Source organism: Epinephelus lanceolatus, chromosome 1 (genome assembly GCF_041903045.1).
Source record: "Epinephelus lanceolatus isolate andai-2023 chromosome 1, ASM4190304v1, whole genome shotgun sequence".
NCBI classification, from domain to species: domain Eukaryota; kingdom Metazoa; phylum Chordata; class Actinopteri; order Perciformes; family Serranidae; genus Epinephelus; species Epinephelus lanceolatus.
In genome coordinates this window covers 45,868,400-45,889,965 of record NC_135734.1, presented here as the reverse complement: position 1 = coordinate 45,889,965, position 21,566 = coordinate 45,868,400, and the positions used below count along the sequence as shown (strand labels likewise).

Genomic DNA, 21,566 nt, shown 5'->3' with positions numbered 1-21,566 from the left:
ATGATTTATTTAATTGAAGAAGACTGCACAAACGTGTGTGTGTGTGTGTGTGTGTCTGTCTGCTTTTCCTGTAGTTAGCTCTATAGTGTAATACACACTGGCATTGTAAAGTTCTGGTGTCTTTATTTGGCTTTTTGTCTTTGATAGGACAGTTTAATACTGTTAAAGGCCAAGGGTTATACAGGATTAAACAACTGTCTTATACGAAACACATTTTCCAAGCAAATGTAACATGCTAACGTTATTAGCACAAGCCTATGGCATTTTACATTGTATAAATTTGCTTGGCGGCTAGCAAACTTTTCCTCTTCTCATATGAAGCCAGGGACAAAGGCGACATTTAACACAGGTAACATCACAAAATTCTACTGTATTACAACTAATGAGGTTCACCGACAAAACAACTGTCTTATACTAAACATGTTTTCTAAACAAATACAACATGCTAACGTTATTAGCATGAGCCTATGGCATTTTACATTGTATAAATTAGCCTACCAGCTACTTCAGATTTTTTTTTTTTTTTTTTTCAAATTTTATATACTTTATTAATCCCTGAGGGGAAATTCAATTTTTCACTCTGTTGTCAATTACACACAGGTCCGAACACACACGCACAAACTGGACCTATACATGTACTAAGTGGAGAGATGTCAGAGTGGGCTGCCCATGACAGGCGCTCTGAGCGGTTGGGGGGTTCGGTGCCTTGCTCAGGGGCACCTCGGCAGTGCCCAGGAAGTGAACTGGCACCTCTCCAGCTACCAGTCCATGCTCCATATTTTTGGTCCGGACAGGAACAGGCGACAGGCGACCCTCCGGTTCCCAACCCAAGTCCCTATGGACTGAGCTATTGCCGCCCCTCCTCTGCTCATATGAAGCCAGGGACAACAGCAACATTTAACAAAGGTAATGTCACAAAATTCAACTCTATACAACTAATGATGTTCACCGACAAAACAACTGTTTTATACTTAACACCTTTTCCAAACAAATATAGCATGCTAACGTTATTAGCACAAGCCTATGGTATTTTACGTTGTATAGATTAGCCTAGCAACGAGCTGAGATTTCCTCTACCCATATGAAGCCAGGATAAATAATGCAGAAGAGTTAAAATAATATCTTAGTGGAGGCTTTATTGTCTTCACAGTTTATTGTTTCTCATCTGTGAAATTAAAGTTAATAAAAGCTTTGTTTCCACTGAGGGAAATGGTTTCAGCTTACAGAAATAGAAGGGGATCTGCCTCACTGCTAGGTATGGTGTCGATTCAACGCAGAAGTATAAATTTCGCCTTAGGGCACCCAAATGTCCAGCAGCGGCCCTGAAAATGTCACTACATCTACTTGACTCTTACCCAAACACATACATGGATTTCTTTTATCTATAGAACTGTCTTAACTTTTGTATGCACAAGTTCATTCTGAGGACTTTCCTGTATTTCCAGGTGACTTTTCACCTGCAGTAACAGATTTTTCTGGCCACTTTAAAACCTGTTGTGGACACTGCATAAAGCATGACATAGCACCGCCTTTAAAGTTGTTGTGTTAAACTGTTTGCTGTTCAGTCAGTCATCAAGGAGCATCGGTTCAAGACAAATAGAAGAGATTTGCTTCTTATTGTGATTAATCCAGTTAGCAAACTGCTGTGACACAACTGTCCCTGGAACCGGTTGTGCAGTCAAGTGAAGATTAACTGAGTAGACAACACTACTGACACACAAAGAGTTCATGTTAGGACTCAAGTCATCCCTTTTATTTGTATGTTACACAAGCATTGATACTGCACAGTTCTTAAACATGCTCTGCACACGCATGCACACACGCACGCACACACACACGCACACGCACGCACACACACACACACACACACACACACACTAGCTGTCTTGCTGAATAAAGTCTTTGGCTTTTTGCAGGTTGTGATCGACAGCTCCATCTAAGAACTGAACCCACGTCAGCTGGGATTCCCCGCACACATGACTGGATCTGCACAGGTGAGAGGGAGTGGAGGGTTGTAAGAAAGGCGAACAAGGATGATAGAATAATAATTAAAGGTCGACCATCATCAGCTTCCATCAGTCACAGAAGGCAACTGCACGCACAGGTGGCCTCAGGGCCGTCATTAAGAAACATGAAGTGAACAAACAAACATAAGATGAGCTGATGGGATGTTATCAATTTAACTAAACATATTCATTCATTCAAAACTTTATTTAAAACTAATTTTCAATGATGTCATGCATGAACAAGGCATTAACAACAATCGATAAGCAAACAAAGAACCATCACACATAGCAGTTAAAACAGAAATGTTATAACGTGTGCCTTGCTTGATTTACCTTTAAATAAAGGTATTGTGCCAAAGTTAGAAATTCCAGTTCTGTGACAACACTGATAACAGACACACCGCCCACTTGTTTCTCAAACTGCCTCTCACACCCAAACCTTTCTCTGGGGGCATCTGGCTAGTCACTACTGATTCCGTGGAAATGTTTCACCTTACCCGCAGTTTCACCATGCCACGTTCACTCCTCCTTAGCAGCACTGCCTTCAATTGACGCTTCAGATGATTTTTGTAGAGCACTTTTAATCGCTTTATTGCTGAAATGTGCGATATAAATAAACTTGCCCTTATTGCTCCACTTTAACTCAACTGCAGCGCTGCAATCTCTTTATCATTTACAGCACTTGAAGTAACATGTCAGTGGTTTTGCATGCTGTTGCCCATAATATAAAGATTGACTGTCAGGACAACTCTCCATAGAAGGCATTAGTTTTGTCTGATGAAGGTGAATCAATCTTACCTGATAATCTCCAGAACTTTCATCAACAGTGCTGCCAATTTAGAGGCCTGAAGAGAAAAAACAAATGTCAGCGATATGTTTAACTGAATATTTAACAAGAAGGAACCTTACATCTTTACATAATCAGGCACAAAAAATAATGGACAAAAAGCCTGTCTGCTAGCATCACTGTCACATATCAGAGCAATACAATCTTCTCAGCTTTGAAGAGCTTCATCAACTTTTGTTTCCTGAAATTAGCTTTCAAATGTATCAACAGTTTAGCTCCAGTCTCTTTAAACATTTATTCAAAGAGAAGACAGTAAAAGAGTAACAAGGCGCAGCGTGAAGTGCACTTGAAAAATACCACACATTACCAACTGAAATCAAACTGATGACAGATTTAAAGTTCGTCACAAAAAAGGTCGAGTGCTGGCTAAAAGCAAACCAAAGCTGTACCCACTTTTAGTTAACTGCGCCAAAAATTTTTACAATTTCAAATTGGATGTGTATTGGCGTATTTTGTGTATAGTAGTAGATGCATTGTGGTACATGTTGTGATGTATGTATTGTGGTAAATGTATTTTATTGTGCCTTCCATGTTAATAGTGTATTGTAGTTTTATGATGTTATAAACTGTATATCTTTAATAACATTTTAGGCTGACATGTAAAAGCCCAATTCGGGACAAGAGTTGAAAATTAGCAGCAGCTATAAACTCTCTGTGCAACACGTTGGTCCCACACTGGAACTATGTTTAAGTGCATCGTCCCTATCAAATTAAAATAAAGAAAAAAAGAAGCTGTTTATCAACATTTAGAGCGAATCTATGATTCTGAGCCTGAGCCAGGGTTGCCTGCACAAGGCCCTAATATGGAGGTGTCTGAGCCGGTGAGTACCAGTAAACAGTGCTAGCAGCTAACTGTGCTGACAGGAGAGTGGGCGTTAGGCTTCCACGATAATGCCTTGGGTTGTAAGGGCGATATCAGCTAGGGAGTGGTTTACACACACAGGGACATTTCAGGGTATTTAGAAATCCCAACAATATGATTTCTACACTCTCAAATATATGCCCATCTTTCTATTAAACTCATATGGAGGTGCTGTATTGAGGATGTTCTTATGTAGTACACACCACACACCACTAGAGGTCAGTCTGAGCTGACAGACATGGTGGCTGCCAGTGGTGAGGATAATATTAAGCGTTGTTTCCACCACACTTTTGGTATAGTACCTTTGGAACCAAAAGTAACCCTAAGACATGGTACCTAGACCCTAGGTCCGCTTAGTGTTTTCACTGCAAACAGTACCCTTAAATGTGGGCGGGGTTGTTGTCACTCACTGCTCCGTCGAGACGGGTATGGCTGCAGACTGGAGCCTCTCGTCTCATGGCTCTCGTCTCATGACCTCTCATGTCATGACTTGGGCGTGTACAACAGCAAGTCTACAGGGTCAAAAATGCAAATTCGCGATTTCTTGACACTCTTGCCACCAATAAATGAGAAGGAGATGAGAGGAAATGAGAGGAGAAGAAGAAGAAGAAGAAGATGGCAGCGGCGTTACAGGTAAATTCCCAAAGAGACCAGTTTTTTTACTATCCATTTAAAAAAATAAAACGGTTAAACTCTTAACTTTACAATTTTAACCATCTGGATAGTTTGTAACGTTGCATTTTAAACGTAAGATAATACTACGTGTTCCTTGGGTTAACACATACATCTTTATTTGAAGAAACGTTACAGCAACAACAGAGACAGACGAAGGAAAAACGACATATTACAATTAACATAAGACTGACCGAGATAGATTTTCACCCAAATATCGTCATGTAGAAATTTGAGTTTGGTATGAAGGTATGAAAAGAATTTAACCCCCAAGCCTTGTTGGCCGCTGTACTAATGCTCTGAATTTTGCATACTGCAACAGTAATTACATGTACTGCTAGGAATGTTGATAAGTACCTTTCGCTGCTCTGGAGGTAGAACAAAGCACAGCATTGTTTGACATATTCTCTTAGGTGTCCCACATACGAAACTGATTCTCGTATTAAAGTGGTTAAACTGACAGATATTGTGACAAACTGCAAAATGAAGCCAGGCAGAATGAGAGATGATTCAGCTTAACTCATGTCATTTCAAAATGTGAGCTCAGTTTGATTCCAGATTTAATGTGACAGTGTGCAGGGGGTTCTTCTGCATGTGTAAAAAACCTGAATGTGAATATCTTGATGCATTGATGAAATACATAACTACAAACACACACAGGTATAATGAGCGGAAAATTCTACAGACTGAGTACTTTCACTTTGGAAACTCTGAGTCGGACTATATTTTGATGCTCACAATTTTGTACTTTTAAATACGACTTTGAATGCAGGACTTATAAATAATTTAACTAATATATTTCCACACTGTGGTACTGCTACTTCAAATTTCATACAAGACTACGTCTTTCACTGCTGCGTCTGGCTGATCAACAGAGCCGTGCTGCTGCTGGTTAAAAACAGATTCTTTATCATGAGCACTTCACTGTTTCAGTGAGATACGTAAAGAGCCTGCTCCTTCAGCCTCCACCCACTCTGCTCTGTCTATACTGCATGTTTACCCTGTGGGGTGTTTGATGTCTGTAGTTAAGTTTCTCTACTTAGGAAGTTTATTTAAGGTGTTGTGGAGTTCATGTTGAGGCTCCACTCTCTGCAGAGGCATTAATGACCTTTTAGATGAGGACACAATAATACAATGTATGATAACAGACTGAACCAGAAAGCAGTAAATAAAGCAGATATAATTAGCTCCTCCTCGACCAACAATGCTCTTCAATAAAACTGATCTATTAATATAAAACAGGGACGGGGGCCATGCTGTTGCCTATTGTATACTTTACAAGGGTTAGTGTTGAAACTGACAGACTGGAGCATGTAAGTAAATAACGCGCGGGAGTAGGGCTGCACGGTATATGCGGTAGACGGTAGAAATGATATAAATTTGGCTCACGGTAGAGATTTGCACTCTACCGTCCTATCGTCAATGACGTCATCGCACCTGCCTCAGTGTGAAAATGGCTGCGAGCACAAAGACAGCGGAGCAAGAGGAGCTGGTTCACGTCCGTGATTTAGCGTAGCGCGTGCAACATGTGTTGCTGGAGAACTTGTGAGTGAGTAAGTTAATGTTTTATGAACAGCCCCGGACTTCTCAGACTCTTTTAGCGACTTACCGCTCAGAGGGAACTCGTTCAGTGTCTCCTCTGGCAGCAGCACAGCGTCTCTCCCTCTCCTCTCTCGCCGTGCGCACACGGGAGTTGGTTTTCGGCAAGAGAGTTTGTCATAAACCTTTGGTAATGTAAACCTACTTAACGCTCACAGCTTGACAAAACACTCCATATATGTGACTGTGTGATAGTTGTGGTATCATAACAGCCTGTCACAGGTTACAGCGTGATGATTAGAGGAGAAATGGCAGAGCATGAAGGTCCAGGTGGAAAAAACACAACTCAGTCATTTAGGATTTTGCTAAAAGAAGGCAATTACCTTTTGATATAGATCCCAGGGGACATTTTGCACCATAGAGTACTGGATTTAATTTTGAGTTCTGAGATCTGCATTCTGCACAATAAATGCTCTAAAAAATACATTATATCTTTGCTTTTGTTGTTGTTGTTGTTTTTTTTTTTTTATCAATTTAGCTTTGCTAAGGGACTACAAAACCCATTCAGAAACACTTCTATTATAACTTTTACACTTAAATTTATACCGCGATATATACTGTTACCGTGAAGGGATTCGATTTATACCGTGATATGAATTTTAGGTCATACCGCCCAGCCCTACGCGGGAGCAGCTGGCACCATCACACAAAAAAGACCCCAACCAACCAGATCCTGACCTGTTCTGACTGCAACGCACTGACTTTCTGCAGATGAAAGAGTCCCTTTAAAAACTGCTGACACTGTATTCTGTGAATCATCCTGAGTAATGTGGACTTTGTTTCTGAATATTCGGATTGTTAGTATAATTATCCGACAAATATGGAGTTCACAGATGTACACGAAAGCAGAGCTCACTGAAACTGAAGAGCGGTCAAGGAGAGAGAGGGAGCAGTGTTACTTTGGTAGCACATATACTAAAATTGCAACAGGCAGAGGAACATGTCCGAATCCAGCTAAAGGTAAACACAGACATTCATTTCTCCTTTATGTTATGTTGTTGGATAATTATACTAACAATCCGAGCCTATCTGTGTGAAAAAAATGCACTTTTAGTGGACGTATTTTGACGTTGTTTGACGCTGTCTGAGTGCCCTATTGTTTAATATAGCGCGCGCTCACGGGCTGCAGGCAGGTCAGCCCGAGCTTCGTACCGGAGAAATGTCCAATATTGAACATCCCCTCACTCATTTAGACAAAAGTAGATCAGAAAATAGGGCCCAGGTTGAAAAAAACATTAGTTCCCCTTTAAGTACTGCCTTTAAATGTGGAAACATAGTAGTCATAGCCAGGCCAAGTAAAGCGGGATCACTGTATATTCATTATTTACTTATTTTGATATAATCATGTATTATTTACAACTGAGCACACCCTTCTTACCCTATTTCTGTCTACAATAAAGATAAATTACATTTATAATGAAATGGAATGAAATGAAATATGATGTTATTTATGGCTGTTATTAAAGGCAAACTCAATTTAGAAAGATTGGACTGACAGGCAGCGCCACAGCAGCAACGCTGTCTGTGTGGACACCACACATGTACAAGCTGCAGCAGTCCAGCGAGACTGTGCAGGCAGAATTAGGCAGTGTGGTCCAGGCGGCTACAAAAAGAAAGAGGGGTTTTCTATTTCTGCAGACGCAACAATAAGCCTGGGTGGAAGACAGCGACCGTGGTTTGCTTTGTACAGTTTCATCTATCAACATTAGGGGTGAACTGGTGAACTCAGTCAGTTAATGAGTGAACAAAGAGTAACAGGAACCAAGCAGTGCCGAGGAAAAGAGAGAAAAGGAAGTGATGTACATGAAGAAAAAAGAGGTGTCAAAATAAAGAAAATAGTAAACTTTCCTACAGTTATGTTGGACACTGACTGGGGATACCTGGCAGGCTATGAAAGCATTGATCAGAGACTGTGATGCAGCTCAGAGCAAATGTTCTCTACAAGACAGGAATAGCCTGACAAAGGCGTTTAATTACCTTGATGATTTGGCAGATTTTTGACCTGACCCAAATTTAAGGTGTATGCTGCCTTAGGGAGTTACAGTTAATGATCTTATCTGATCTTTGGCACAAAGACATGCCAAAAGAAACTAGTACAACTTTGGTGTGTTACAGGACATGGTGTGATAATCTATTTTACTTTTCAAACACACATATTATGTTTAATTTAAAATCAAATAATTCACGTTTTTATGATTAAAATACCTAATTTAATCTAATGGACTAAGAAAACTGCTTAATATTTCCATATATAAAATCCCTTGTAAGGCACACGTGGCGTATAGTGTCAGCTGATGTTAATTTTTGGTCAACAAAGGCGATGGACTTACATTTGTATTTTGTGCTGTCAGCATAATACTCACACTTTTAATGTGTTGGCTAAAAAAAAACGTTTTACTGTTTTTACGCTGCCGCACTTTAGAAATTATTTACTCATGTGGAACGATAAATATCTCAACTGACATGCAAGATGTTTTTCTGTGGAAGATTCTCTGTCACACCTCTTATCACTCAACACGCCAACATATCCTTATATGACTGTCGAAGCACATTCAAGCCAACACAGGTCCATGAACAACATGACATTTGAATCGCATTACCACTGGCACAAGATCTGGCAACTTAAATGTGGGAAAAGGTTTCCAGACTGATGGCAAATGGTTAGATAATTTGCACACTTGCTTTAATAAAGGTTCATGTGAACTAGGGCTGAGATCACCAGTTTCATCATGATACGATATTCAGGGCTTGAAGCAAGAAAAAATCCTGTGCCTGAAATTTTTTTAGAGGGCTAGGGGGGTCCGGGGGCATGCCCCCCCGGTTAAAATTTTGAACATTTGACATCTAAATGAATTAATGTGGTTGGGGCCGGGCAATTTTAGGCAATTCTGAGCAACAAGAGGCAGAATAGGAAGACAACAAAAACGTCTGCATTAAAATGTACATTTTACATCAGTTGAGGCTTGAACTCACGACCTTTGACATCAAGGAGCATCTTCTATCTCTCTGAATTGCAGCCCCCAACCTGTAGCCATTTCTCTCTCTCTCTCTCTCTTTATGTGTGTGTGTGTGTGTGTGTGTTTTCATCTCTCTCGTGTCTAGTCCAAACTGAACATATATTTATAGACGGACAAGCAACATCATAATTAAACAGGCTTTTATTTTTAAAGTTTATTTTATTTTGAAAATTGGCCGGATTCTCTCGTCTTTTCTGTGTCTGACTTCCTGTTTGGTACGATCCGCTCTATCCAGCTTAACAGAAGCGCTCGCAGCTCGCGTGAAAAATAGACCAGATGCCGAACTGACGCACTGCAGTGCGCGAGCCTCCGTGGGCGCTCCGCTTTGCTCAGCGGCCTGTGTGGACAGTCAGTCAGATAGGTTAAGTTTAGTTTATTTACTTTATTAATTTACTTTATTAATCCCCCTGAGGGGAAATTCAATGTTTTCACTCTTGCTTGTCAATTACACACAGGTCTGAAAGACACACACATGCACAAACAGGGCCTATACATGCACAAAGTGGAGAGATCTCAGAGTGAGGGGGCTGCCCTTTGGTCAGGCGCCCCGAGCGGTTGGGGGGTTCAGTGCCTTGCTCAAGGGCACCTCGGCAGTGCCCAGGAGGTAAACTGGCACCTCTCCAGCCAGCAGTCCACGCTCCATATTTGGTCCGGACGGGGACTCGAACAGGCGACCCTCCAAGTCCCTATGGACTGAGCTATGGGCGCCGATTGAAAACTGCCTCTGCTGCTGGGCGCTGCGCTTCGAATATTCCTGCGCCGGAAATCCAGCACTGTGATGGAGAACTTCAAGCCCTGGATATTCAGCTCAGTAATAACTGTCAAGGTTCATGGACAAAACAACTGTTTTTTGCTAATCACCCATTATTAGCTTAAACATGTTTACATTGCATAAATTAGCCTAGTGGACATTTTTCCTCTTCTCATAGCTTAACATATTACATGTAACATTATTATTTTTCTTACTCACCGGTGGTTTAAGTCACTGCATCTCCCAACAGAACAGCATTCTAACATTACGTCGTGTTTTATCTCCTAACATCAGTTTACATACGCCACGTGCTCTATCTGTTAATCCTTATATGCTGATTTATTCCCAAGTAAACAACATTATCCTAATCGTCTTTCTCTTGGCTGCTTTCCATCTGCCTGCCGCTGTTTGAAAGTGACACAGACTTTCAAAATAAAAGCTTATACTAAAGATGACAATATGGATCAATTTTTTCACTTTGCATTGATGTGACTGGATCGTTGATCATTAAATCGATATATTGATCAAGATCGATGGATCGTTACACCCCTACTCTGAACATCAAAGAAATTTAACGATGGTGTGTGTGTGTGGGTGTGTGTGTGCGCATGTGCGTGTCTTACATTGCTCTCTACTCCGCTGTAGTCCATCGGTGGGTAGACGGAGAGAGCCAGATCATCAACACTGAGGAGAAAAGACGCATAGATTTGTTTGCATGACTGTTTAAAAATGTTTATTGTATTTTGATTTTTTAAAAAAATCAAACTTTGGAAGCTTATTGGGCAAAAGCTGCCTCGCAACAATCACTGACAGCAGGAACGAAGCCTATAAATGCATAAAAACATGCACCATCTCATTCAAACTGTTGCTGTGCTGATAAAGAAAGAGTTATTGATTGTTTCAATGCGAGAACTCGAAACAAATTTCCCGAGAAGATCCAAAAGATGGGACGTTACGTGCACTTATGATTGCCTTGCCTCTCTTCAGTTCCACTACAGCACTAATAGAATGTAACAACAAGAAATGGAGTCCGCTGAAGTCAACAAACAGCCTGTAACTACCACAACATACAGTCGACACATACTGTGTTTCCATGATACATTTTGCAACTGCAGCAGCCTGGAGACGGACCCTCACTTGGCGCCCTGTGACAACTCAAATTCACCAAGAGCCAGATCAAGCACCCGAGTGCTGGATCTGATCCCATATCGCCCTTTCAACCAACCCAAGTCCCTGTCGGATCAGCAAACTTTCTGTTGCTGCCATTACACATGTTCGACCCAGCCGGCTGAATTTAAGTTGCTACAGCAGCCCACTCTGCTCCCAGGGACGTAGTGTCATGGCGGCAGAAAGTGAGGTGGAGGGTTTATGGGCTGTGCTAGCTAGCTAATTCTTGTCTCATTTGTGGTCTAAGTGCCCCCTGGCGCTAATGCTGACAATTTATTGATGAGCAAATGTAGCAAAGTACTGTCTTGAGTGATCAGCGTATTTAATTCAGACTCCAGTTCTCATCTGGCTGGTAAAATGGCTAGCTTGCGATTGACTGCAAATTACTTCATAAGCCAATGTAACAAGCAGCAACCTCCAGCACTGAAAAATGAAGCCAACATGGAAGTGCCATAAACTGCAGTTCCTCTAATGGCCACTTGAACCTGGCTCCAAGAGCGAGTTTTGGTTTCTACAGCTAATTCCCCGTCCATGACACCTGCGCAGAGATAAATTTTCAAGTAAGTCACCCGTTTACATTTTATTAAGGCTTAAAGTTACGTGTGATTAATAGTCAACAGTCTATCTGCTGATAGTGTCCTCGGCTTCTCAGTCAGATCCACCCCTCACTCCTCCGCAGCTCCAGCCTCTCACCCAAATATGATGACTTATAAAATATTGCCATACAACTCAATACAGAGAAAATCGTCACTTTGATGACACAATAATACGACTGTGCGCGTGTTCCTACCCAGGACTGATTTCCTTGGTGATGTCAGCCAGGTCGTCGAGCTGAGCCAGGTTCTGAGACGTGTTGACGTCCCCGTTGGCTTTGACGGCCAACGTCAGCTTCCTTAGACATGCTGCTGATGCTTTCATCAGCCCCTGGCACGGACCAATCACACGTCTGTCCTTCTCTGACCAGTAAGTGTCTAATAAAAGCCTGGATCTATTTGCAGATGAGTGTGTGTGTGTGTGTGTGTGTGTGTGTGTGTGTGTGTGGTTCTACCTGTTCAATTTCTTCTATGGCATCTTTCACAACTCCAATCTGATTGGACAGAACCACCAGCACTGCTGCTTTATTATCTGTGAAACACACATGCACGTTTTTTCATCAACAAACCTGGTTAAAATTTTGCAAAACTCCCAAAACAAAATAACAGAAATAAGACATGAAAGCAAAATAAACTCTTTTCATATTAGATATTTCTTTGTGTTAGCTGACCCAGTCAAAGATAATATCACTATTGTGATTATCAGCTGTCTTTGTTAACCCAGTTTTCTTCTTCTCTGTTTGCGTTCCTATCAATGTGGCATCATTTGACTTTTTTGCCGCCCAAAATGGATTGATCGTGTGCCACCTACTTCATGTAAGAGGAACAGGTCATTATAATGGGCATGTTTACAGGGTTTAATGGTCAAAAAACACTCTCTGCTGAACACCTGTATTCACCCTCTGTCTGAAATACTCAGATTTAGCCCCTCTCGAAAAGCACAGTCTGCTTTGACTCCATATCTGCCCTCTCAGCATCTCTGCCAGGCCCCTAAGAACATCCACGCCCCCAGGAAGTGAGCCAAGCTGTGAAGCCAATTTTTGTAGTGGTCATACCGTGTAATTACACCTTCCTGTGATGCTAATAGGCCCAAAAGACTTTTTCACATAAACTTACAAGCAGTGATTACATTTTTTTTAGCTCTTGACTCGTTTCACGATCAGAATTTGCTCCATTCAGTCCGACAACATTTGGTAAATCTACATGAGCTGTACATCTCAATCATTTTAACTCTATTCAAGTTAGTGAAGTGCATAACCGGAAGTAGTCGACTTGACTGGCACAAGTCTCTACTGCGGTTGCTCTATGTGGAAGCCGTGCTGATCATCCGGGGATATTTTACAGTTGGCCACTCGACGTGTTTGGCTTCATGCCAAAAAAGGATGGTTCTCTATTAAATTTTTACCATAAATGACACTAAAAGCATGTTTGTATAGATTCAGAAAATCTGGTGTACTTTGACACAGAGGATGAAAACATGCTCACTTGTAAATCATCTATTACCGTGATTTTATGTCTAGAAATAATATGGAATTGCTAAAAGTACATTTGGTGGTGGAGAAAAGCACATGTGCACTTTTAATATTTAGTTTTGAAGGGAGATTTGAACACTTGGTACTAGTCTGAACATAATTAGCTCTGGAATGAGTCCAGTCCTCTCGTGTTTAATCCCTGCACAACCAGTCCTTTTTTCTCCTGCGGCAAGTATTATATCACTATTACTGAAACTTAGTTAACACCTCACTTCACCTACTGCTCTACCTTTGAGGTCACAATTAATTTTAAGTCCTTTTATTGTTCTTTTTCCATTTTTCTCAGCACTTTGCGAACATGCTGGTATTTCTACAATGTAAATACTTAACTTTTTAAACTGCCTTCTAATGTCAGGTAATCTGACCATGTCTGTTTTATTCTTTGCTATTTATATCAGATTTTATATCTATATTATTGTCACTGTTTCGATTGTAATGTGTTAAAGGTTACTATTATCATAAATACAAATGAAATAAATAAATGAATACAAACACACCCATGCACACACACACACCCTCAGAGTAAACTTTCTCATTCACACACACACACACTCTGTATTAAACTTAACATCACCACCTGCAGTAATCTACTGACACTTCTAACACCACCATTTCTACTGTTACTTCAACAATGAAATTCAAATTAGTGACAGAGTTTGCCAGGATTTCATTGTGTCTGACTTCAGTAACGACTCCACTTATAAAAATCGAATCTATTTAAATCTACTAACCTTGTGGTAACTGGGCAAAGTGGTCGCAGGCTGACCACACACCTCCTGTTGACGTCAGCTGTTCCTGGGACAGACTGAAGGTGAGCAGAGGGAGAAGAGGAGGACGGAGAGAAAAGGAGGAAGTCAGAAAAGAAACAAACCACACAACATACTGTTTTTTGTCTGTCTGAAAATGGAAAATCGACGGTTGTAAAAAGGTTATTTTCTGTACTAATAAAACACGTCAGCTAACAGAAGAAAATCATGTTGATCAAATTTCTGTATCACTAATATTGAAATTTCAGGTATTATGACAACACCAGTGTGAGTGTGTGTTTGTGTCTTTCATACATTCTGTTCTACTGTGACTCATAAATATGCTATATCTTGCACTGACTCTGTGTCTGTGTGTTAATGTACCTCTGTAGCGGTGAGCTCAGTATGACCTCGACCAGCTGTGTGACTCCCTCCAGAACCTGGACTGTGGCGTCTCGGACCTGTCGCCACAGACTGACACCTGAGACACACAGAGGACAGACAACAGAAACATGGTGACAAGCTGAAGCTGCTAATAAAAGCTTTACATCCATTTTATATTAATTTTGGCTGCATGCTCTTGGTTCCACAATATCAAGTGTAGCATGAGATTCTCTGAAGACTTCTAACATCCTGTGATTGCCTCCATATACTGTTGCAGTGATAATATATGAGAACAGAGTAAATACGCTGTTCCTCTGAAGTGACAGCCAAGAAGCCAAAGTCCTGCGCTCTTCAGGTGGTGAGTGGCGGCGTTACCTTGGCTCTTAGGTAGCCAGTAGTACACAGTGGACAGTGAGGACACTTTTCAGGATGGACTCTGCTAACTTCTCTCCATCCTGCAGAGAGGAAGGAAAGAAGAGAGACAGAATACACATGAACATGTTGGGAATTGCGTGACAATTTAACTATTAATATTAGAACTAAATATTAGAACTAAATATCGATGATCTTTACTGTTAACCTATTTATATTTTTTGGCATTGTGTATATTCTGGATTTGCACCTTATTAATATATCATTAGGGATGTCCCAATCAAGTTTTTTTGTCCCCGATCCAGAGTCATTGCTGCGTCAGTGAAACCCCACGCACCTTAGATGACAGCAGTGCTCATAACTTTGGTAAATAAAATATGCTAGTCCATACCCATTGGTAGCTTTGTCACCTTCTACCTATGTCAATCCTCAATGCCTATGTGCAGTTTCACATAGATTGACCACATCAGTGAGTAGAAAAACGTGGGACAGACAGAATGACTGACTGACAGAATGACACACTGACAGTTTCTGTGATTATGTACAGCATACCATACCATGACTTGGTCATACCAAAAATTAGAACAAAACAACACCATTGGGCCACAGGGGGAGCCACAGCGATCGGTCGCATTTTAGCCATTTTGAAGCATTTTTCTGTTGTTATAGCGCCACCCAGTTGCCAATTAGAGTTAAATTTCTCCAGTCACCTTGAGGCGTCCTGTTCTACATATCTACCAAGTTTAGTAAAAATCCATATGGCGGTTAGGCCTAGATAAGAAATTAGCTCTCTAGCGCCCCCATTTTGTTTGATGGGGTCAATAATGGAGGGGTCCCCTCAGATTATGTGTGGTCATATGCCTACAAAGTTGCGTGGTGATGGGTGAAACCCTTGAGATGTTATACACCTTTATGTGATGAGCCACGCCCTCCGCAATATTCATTGCCTTATAGAAGCTCAGTTTTAGTAAGTTTTCCAACTTTTGCCAAGAGGGAACTTTAGATATTGGTCGCTAGATTATGTTCACCCAGTTTCATGCAGATCGCTCAAACTTCCTAGGAAGAGATCGATTTCAAGTGTTTTTCAAAAAATTTAAAATGGCGGAAAATCTATATAACCGGAAGTTATGGGTTCTTGAGGCAAATTTGTTCCTCATGAGGAGAGGCATCTCTGTGCAAAGTTTCATGTCTCTACGACATACGGGGCATGAGATATGCCCATTCAAAGTTTGCAATTTCAGTCGGTTGCTATAGCGCCTCCCTTTGGCCAACTGATGTAATATTGCTTCATTCACATCCTCCCATGACCCTCTACCACTGTGCCAAATTTCACATGGATTGATCAAGTCAGTGAGGAGAAAAACATGGAAAAGAGACACAGACAGAGTTTTCGTCATTATATAGTAAGATAAAAAGTCTCATACTAAGTTTTACTTTCGTTTATGGCGTGAACATGTGTTTTTTCACCACAGGCAGGGCTCAGTCGCTGCTCTTATACACACACAGACAGCGGATAGTTGGAGAGCTGACAATGGCTGCACTCGCGTTGCTGTGTGTTACGTGTGGCCCTGCATTGGCCGGTGCCACTCAGTTAAAAAATGCCTTGATCTGTCCTGATAACAATCACTAAGATCCCATCCCTATATTTTTGTACTCTCAGTCAAACTTCCTGAGAGCTTTAAAAATGAATCATAGCTGATACAACATAAACACAACAAGGTAAACATCATGATGCTAGTAATATAATCTGACCTGCTGTGATGGCAGCGGGGGTCTGGAGAAGGCCAGGCTGAGTTCAGTGGCTTCCTGGGACACTGCCTTCACTGCCTGGTCTGAGGACAGAGGAGTCACAGTTACATCACATTTAAAGCTCCCACTAAATGAACAGAAGGATAATGGGGTGCTGGTACTTAACATAAGGAGTGTCCTGAGTTTTAAAAGATGAAAAAATATTTGTAACACAATCTGGAGGTTTCTAAAACCAGCACACAAAAATGAGTGTGTTGTTTAATATAAAAATTATGCAAAAATATGTTTAAGTAACGACAAGACATCCAGGGTGACAAGATGGGATTTTTTTACTAATTATGGAACCTTCACAGAAGCAGGGGAAGGAACAGGAAGTGGAGGATGGCCACAATAAATGATACTCAACTCAGAGTGTCCCAGAAGTTGGAGAGATTGAACGCTCCATCTGACTCATTGGACTCTCCGTCTGTGGTGGAAAATGAGTGTTCGGTTAGCAAACGTTCTCTCTTCCAGGGAAAACACCATACTAAATTTTTATTATTATTATTCTTAAAAATGAAAAATGGTGATACGTGAAACCTTTCGTCAAATAATTGGTTATTTAATCACCAAAATGTGAACATTTGCAGCTTTTCTTTGTTTTAAATCAATGTAAACTGAATATATTTGGGTGTTGCAACGTCGGTCAGACAAAACAAAACATCTGAAGACATGACCTTAGCTCTCAGAACTTGTGATGGGCACCTCGCCGTTTCTGTTCCGTTAAAAACAACTGATTTTAAAGAATAATAACAGATAATGGAATAATCGCTAGTTGCAGCGCCGCAAATAGCTACAGGCAGCATGATTTCTTTTTGGCAATATGGCGACATCATCTTCATGTATATGCTCATTCCTAGTAATGGTTGCTTTTCATTACTGGCTGGTGTTATCAAGTTGTCCATTTTGTGTTCTGTCGCACTCAGTTTGCAAACTGACATATTTTTCATTGCATTGTTTATGCTGTACCAGCAATACCAATCTATAATAATATATGATAATATTTCTGGGTGGATGTGTACTTCCATGGAGGGAAAATTATTGATTTTATTATTGTATGTTTTATTGAGTAATTTTTTTCTGTTTTTCAGAGTATTTTTTTCAGAGTTAGAGCAATAGAACAACAGACGCTTTCATTCCTTTCTTGAGAGCTCAATATAATGGAAGCAAACATAAGGTGCCTACGTAAAGTCGACAAACTAATGACAACACCATCTATATGACAAAGACAAGAGTATCTCCCAGTGTCTCAAACCCAAAACAAAGTAAAACTGGATTAAACTAAACAAGCGGGTCATGTTTGCTTCCATTATATCGAGCTCTCAAGAAAGGAATGAAAGCATCTATTGTTCTATTGGTCTCTTAACTCAGAAAAAATTACCCCGAAAAACAGAAAAAAATTACCACGAAAAACAGAAAAATAAAAGAATTACTCCGAAAAACAGGAAAAAATTACTCAATAAAACAGATTTCTTTTAATTTGTCAAGTGAATGCAATACGCTTCCGTAATTTATCATGTGTTTTGGTCTACTTATTTTATCCATAAACCTTTTCTCAAGTGTTTTTTTTTCTAGAAAATGTAAAAGATCATGATATATATGCATATTTATAAAACATGTTGGCAGCAGATTTGATCCAAATTATACACTCAAACTTGAAATGTACACTCAGCTGCCAATTTAAAAACATTTGATGACAAAACTGGTTTCAAGAGGTGTTAATTCAACTTTATGGTCATTCTGGAGGCTGCAGAGCTGTGTTGTGTTTTAATCCACACCATTTAAAAATTTGCATTGTTCAAATAGTAAATGCTAATGTATTATGATAGGTTAACCTACTCAGCGATATATAAAGTGATTACTATGATCCCCACCTTTAACAGCTAAGTACAACATTAAAGTAACATACACACTGACATCACTTATTATAATTCAACAGCATAATTATGATTCTGAAATGGTGCTTTCTGTATTATGAGAAGTTTTACTCAGTACTTTAAGTATATTTTGATGCCTTTGTACATTTGCTTGAGTACAATATTGAATTAAGGATAGACCGATACATCGGCCGGCCGATATATCGGGCCAATATTTGAGTTTTTTACTTGTATCGGCATCGGCTGATACGCGCGTGGGTTCGCAGATTTATTTTTCCCTGGCACTTTTTGTCATTTGAAAGTATGTGGTTAAGTTGAACAAAGCTGTTGAATCCTACTGTGTACAGTAGTTGTTGTTTTATTTATGCTTCAGCTTAAATATTTGTTTATTTTATAAAGACATTACTGGAAGATTTAAGAGCACTGAACTCTTTTTTTTATTTGAATGTGTAATAATAATAATAATAATATTCTACCTGTTCTACCTCAACTTTCCATCTTGTTTTAGTATTTTTTACTGTTGAATAAATGTTTCTTATTTTAAACTTGAGATCTGTAATATTTGTTATCATTGTGTCATTTTTTTGATGTAAATTGAGGGAGCAAAAGCAGTATTGGCCCCAAATATCGGCTCAAGAAAATCGGCAGTCCATAATTGGTCATCGGCTAAGGGTGATGGAAAAAAATCGGTATCGGCATCAGCCCTAAAAAATCCATATCGATTTATCCCTATATTGAATGACAGACTGCAGTATTGCTACTTTCACTCAAGTTACATTTCTGAATAGTTCTTCCATCTCGAACTAAAGACAAAAACAACTCGCAATACTGTTTAAAACTAATGTTACAGCCTCCAAAAATTGACCATGAATGTACATCCACACGTCTATGACACAAGTTTTACAGAAACTGAATATCAACGCCATTACATAAGGTAGCTAACGTTAATTAAATAGCGAAGAACTGTTGCTATAACTAGATGTAGCTGTATGTAAGTTACCAAATACACCGACAACCTGAGTATTTATTTTGACCAAAGATTTGAGATAAAAATCTGACAATTTCATCACAGTTTAGCAAACAGACAGGGGGTAACTCTATCTAGCTTAATTTGTAAAAGTAAATATTAAAATTCACAGCTAAGAAATCGCCCCCAAAGTAACTCTACATAAAATATAAATAACCGTTTTGACAGGTTAGCACACTTAGCTTCTCCACGACCGTGCGTCATAGCGAGAAGCCACGCATACCACGTGAAACAGCGGAAACAAGGCCAAGCACTTGTCGGTAGTACAATGTTTTCACAGCAAAAAAAAAATGATAAAGTTACACTAAAATTATGTATAACAGAGCTTTCATACAGCTTTGCACACATATTACTGTTGGATAGATTACTCGCGAATGCAGGCTCGCACAGAAATATCACATGAAAGTGCAGGAGCAGAGCTTTCCAATGATACCACAAACGTCATTGTGCTGTCATCCCATCATGCTATAAATACAGATTAACTGTCTACAAAATAAAAACCTGACGAATTTCTTTACAATCCATGATACAGATCTTGTTATCAGTCACTTCATATAGTGAGGAATATCGTATCTTACCACGTCTTAGGCTTGCGTGTGTTTCTCCCCGTCTATCCACATTTGTAGTCCGGCTTTCAAGATGCAAATATCTCCATACTGTCCAGTTGACACTCCATCAAACTTTGTGTGACAAGACCAGCCACTTCACCTTTGTGCACCCAGACAACTGCAGCCTAATTATGCATGCTTGACAGGGCCATAGTCACCATATACATTGAGGGGGACACGTGCCCCCCCCCATGCCCAAAATGCCCCCCTAATATATAACTGAAACTGAAAAACAACAACAAATGTTGTTTACTGCAAACAAAGTGTCAAATATTATCTTGGAGGACATCATTGCACTTGGCTGACTATTTTTCTATGATCTTAGATGTAAATATTGCATGTTTCCTTCAGATAAAACACATTTTTGACTTGTGAATGAGTCAATGGAATTTCTTGCAATAATGAAAAAATACTGGCAATCATGTCCGCCTGGCACAAACCACATGTTTTGGACAGCTGTGAAGTGACAGAATGTCCCACCATCATGGTTCTTATATTGCCAGATTCCAGAGAGTCTGGAATATGCCATTTTCCAACTTGCTATGGTGAGATACATGTAAAAATGTAAGAATTTAGTCACACGGATTTGTTTTTTTCATTGATAGAAAAATTAATATAAAATACAGGCACATAGAAGGACATGGAATGGATAGCCCACATTGTCCTGAAAAAAAACAAGATATAGCATGTGTATGTAGCCTTTATAATGACTGTGATATGAGCTTAAAAGTAAAGGCAGTAAAAATACCCCAAAAACGCCTAGGGCCCATAGGGTTAACGGCTGACTATTTGTGCTGCGTCACATCTGATGTGTCACATTTACCTCTGACCTGGTCTCTTACACACTGGATGGAGTTCAGAAGATTTCGTAAAGGCACAGAAACATTTCCACCACTATTATCAGCACTCATGTCACCAAAGTTTTTGCCAGCTAACGTCAGATACACGCGTGTTGTGGAACTACAGAATGAAAGGAAGTGGGACCGGGGACAAGAATAAGGGAGGCACCGACACTGCAGCCGGAGGAAATAAGAGATGACACATTTATTGTGGCTTTAGTGACACCTGGTGGTGAAACAAGTGAGTGCCTGAGTATTTCAGGCAGAGCACAGGCAGAGACTGACCACCAGTTTAAAATATGTTTTATGCTTTTTAGAGAGATTTTAAGAATAAATAGCAGAGGCCATTTTAAAATTGACCTTAATTTGAAGCAGGTTACTGGCATGAATTTAAATTTTACGTAGTAATATTAGCTACTGGGAAAAACTCACCTTAAATTTGTCTATTAAGCAAATGTTTTGGGATAACAGAGACATTTTATGGGTTATGATAACAAATTATCATTACTTTTATTTTATATTGGTGACATCTGTTTCTCTGCAAAGAAGCTCAATAACAGCAAATAAAATTTGTACTTTTTTTCGCAAAAAAATAATCTTGTTTCAGCTGGATGAAAGACTGCATTTTATGATCTAAATACTTGATTGCAACTAAGGTGAAATATGTGTCTTTTAGGAACATTCACTGGTATAAATCCTGCAATTTTTTTACTAAAAAGGACACTGATGTTACTAGGGTTACAATATTAGATTTTCATGGTACAATAACCGTCTCAGGAAGAAAATGCAGTTTCATGGTATTGCAGATTTTATATTTTCATCAGTCAGATTGATTGCCGAAGGAATCAAAATGGAGGGCTTATTTTTGGTTGAATGAAT

At 39.8% G+C, this 21,566-nt stretch overlaps 1 pseudogene across 1 annotated transcript; it reads right to left on the bottom strand.

Annotated features, from left to right (window-relative positions):
- Positions 1–1,726: 1,726 nt before the first annotated feature.
- Positions 1,727–20,811, bottom strand: LOC117256905 (cyclin-D1-binding protein 1 homolog; annotated as a pseudogene). The gene is made up of 10 exons (XR_013492148.1): positions 20,672–20,811; positions 16,704–16,763; positions 16,301–16,380; positions 14,552–14,631; positions 14,177–14,273; positions 13,778–13,851; positions 11,712–12,046; positions 10,378–10,438; positions 2,805–2,851; positions 1,727–1,986 (listed from the first exon to the last, which is right to left on the bottom strand). The product of XR_013492148.1 is annotated as a cyclin-D1-binding protein 1 homolog (transcript).
- Between the last annotated feature and the right edge of the window lie 755 nt (positions 20,812–21,566).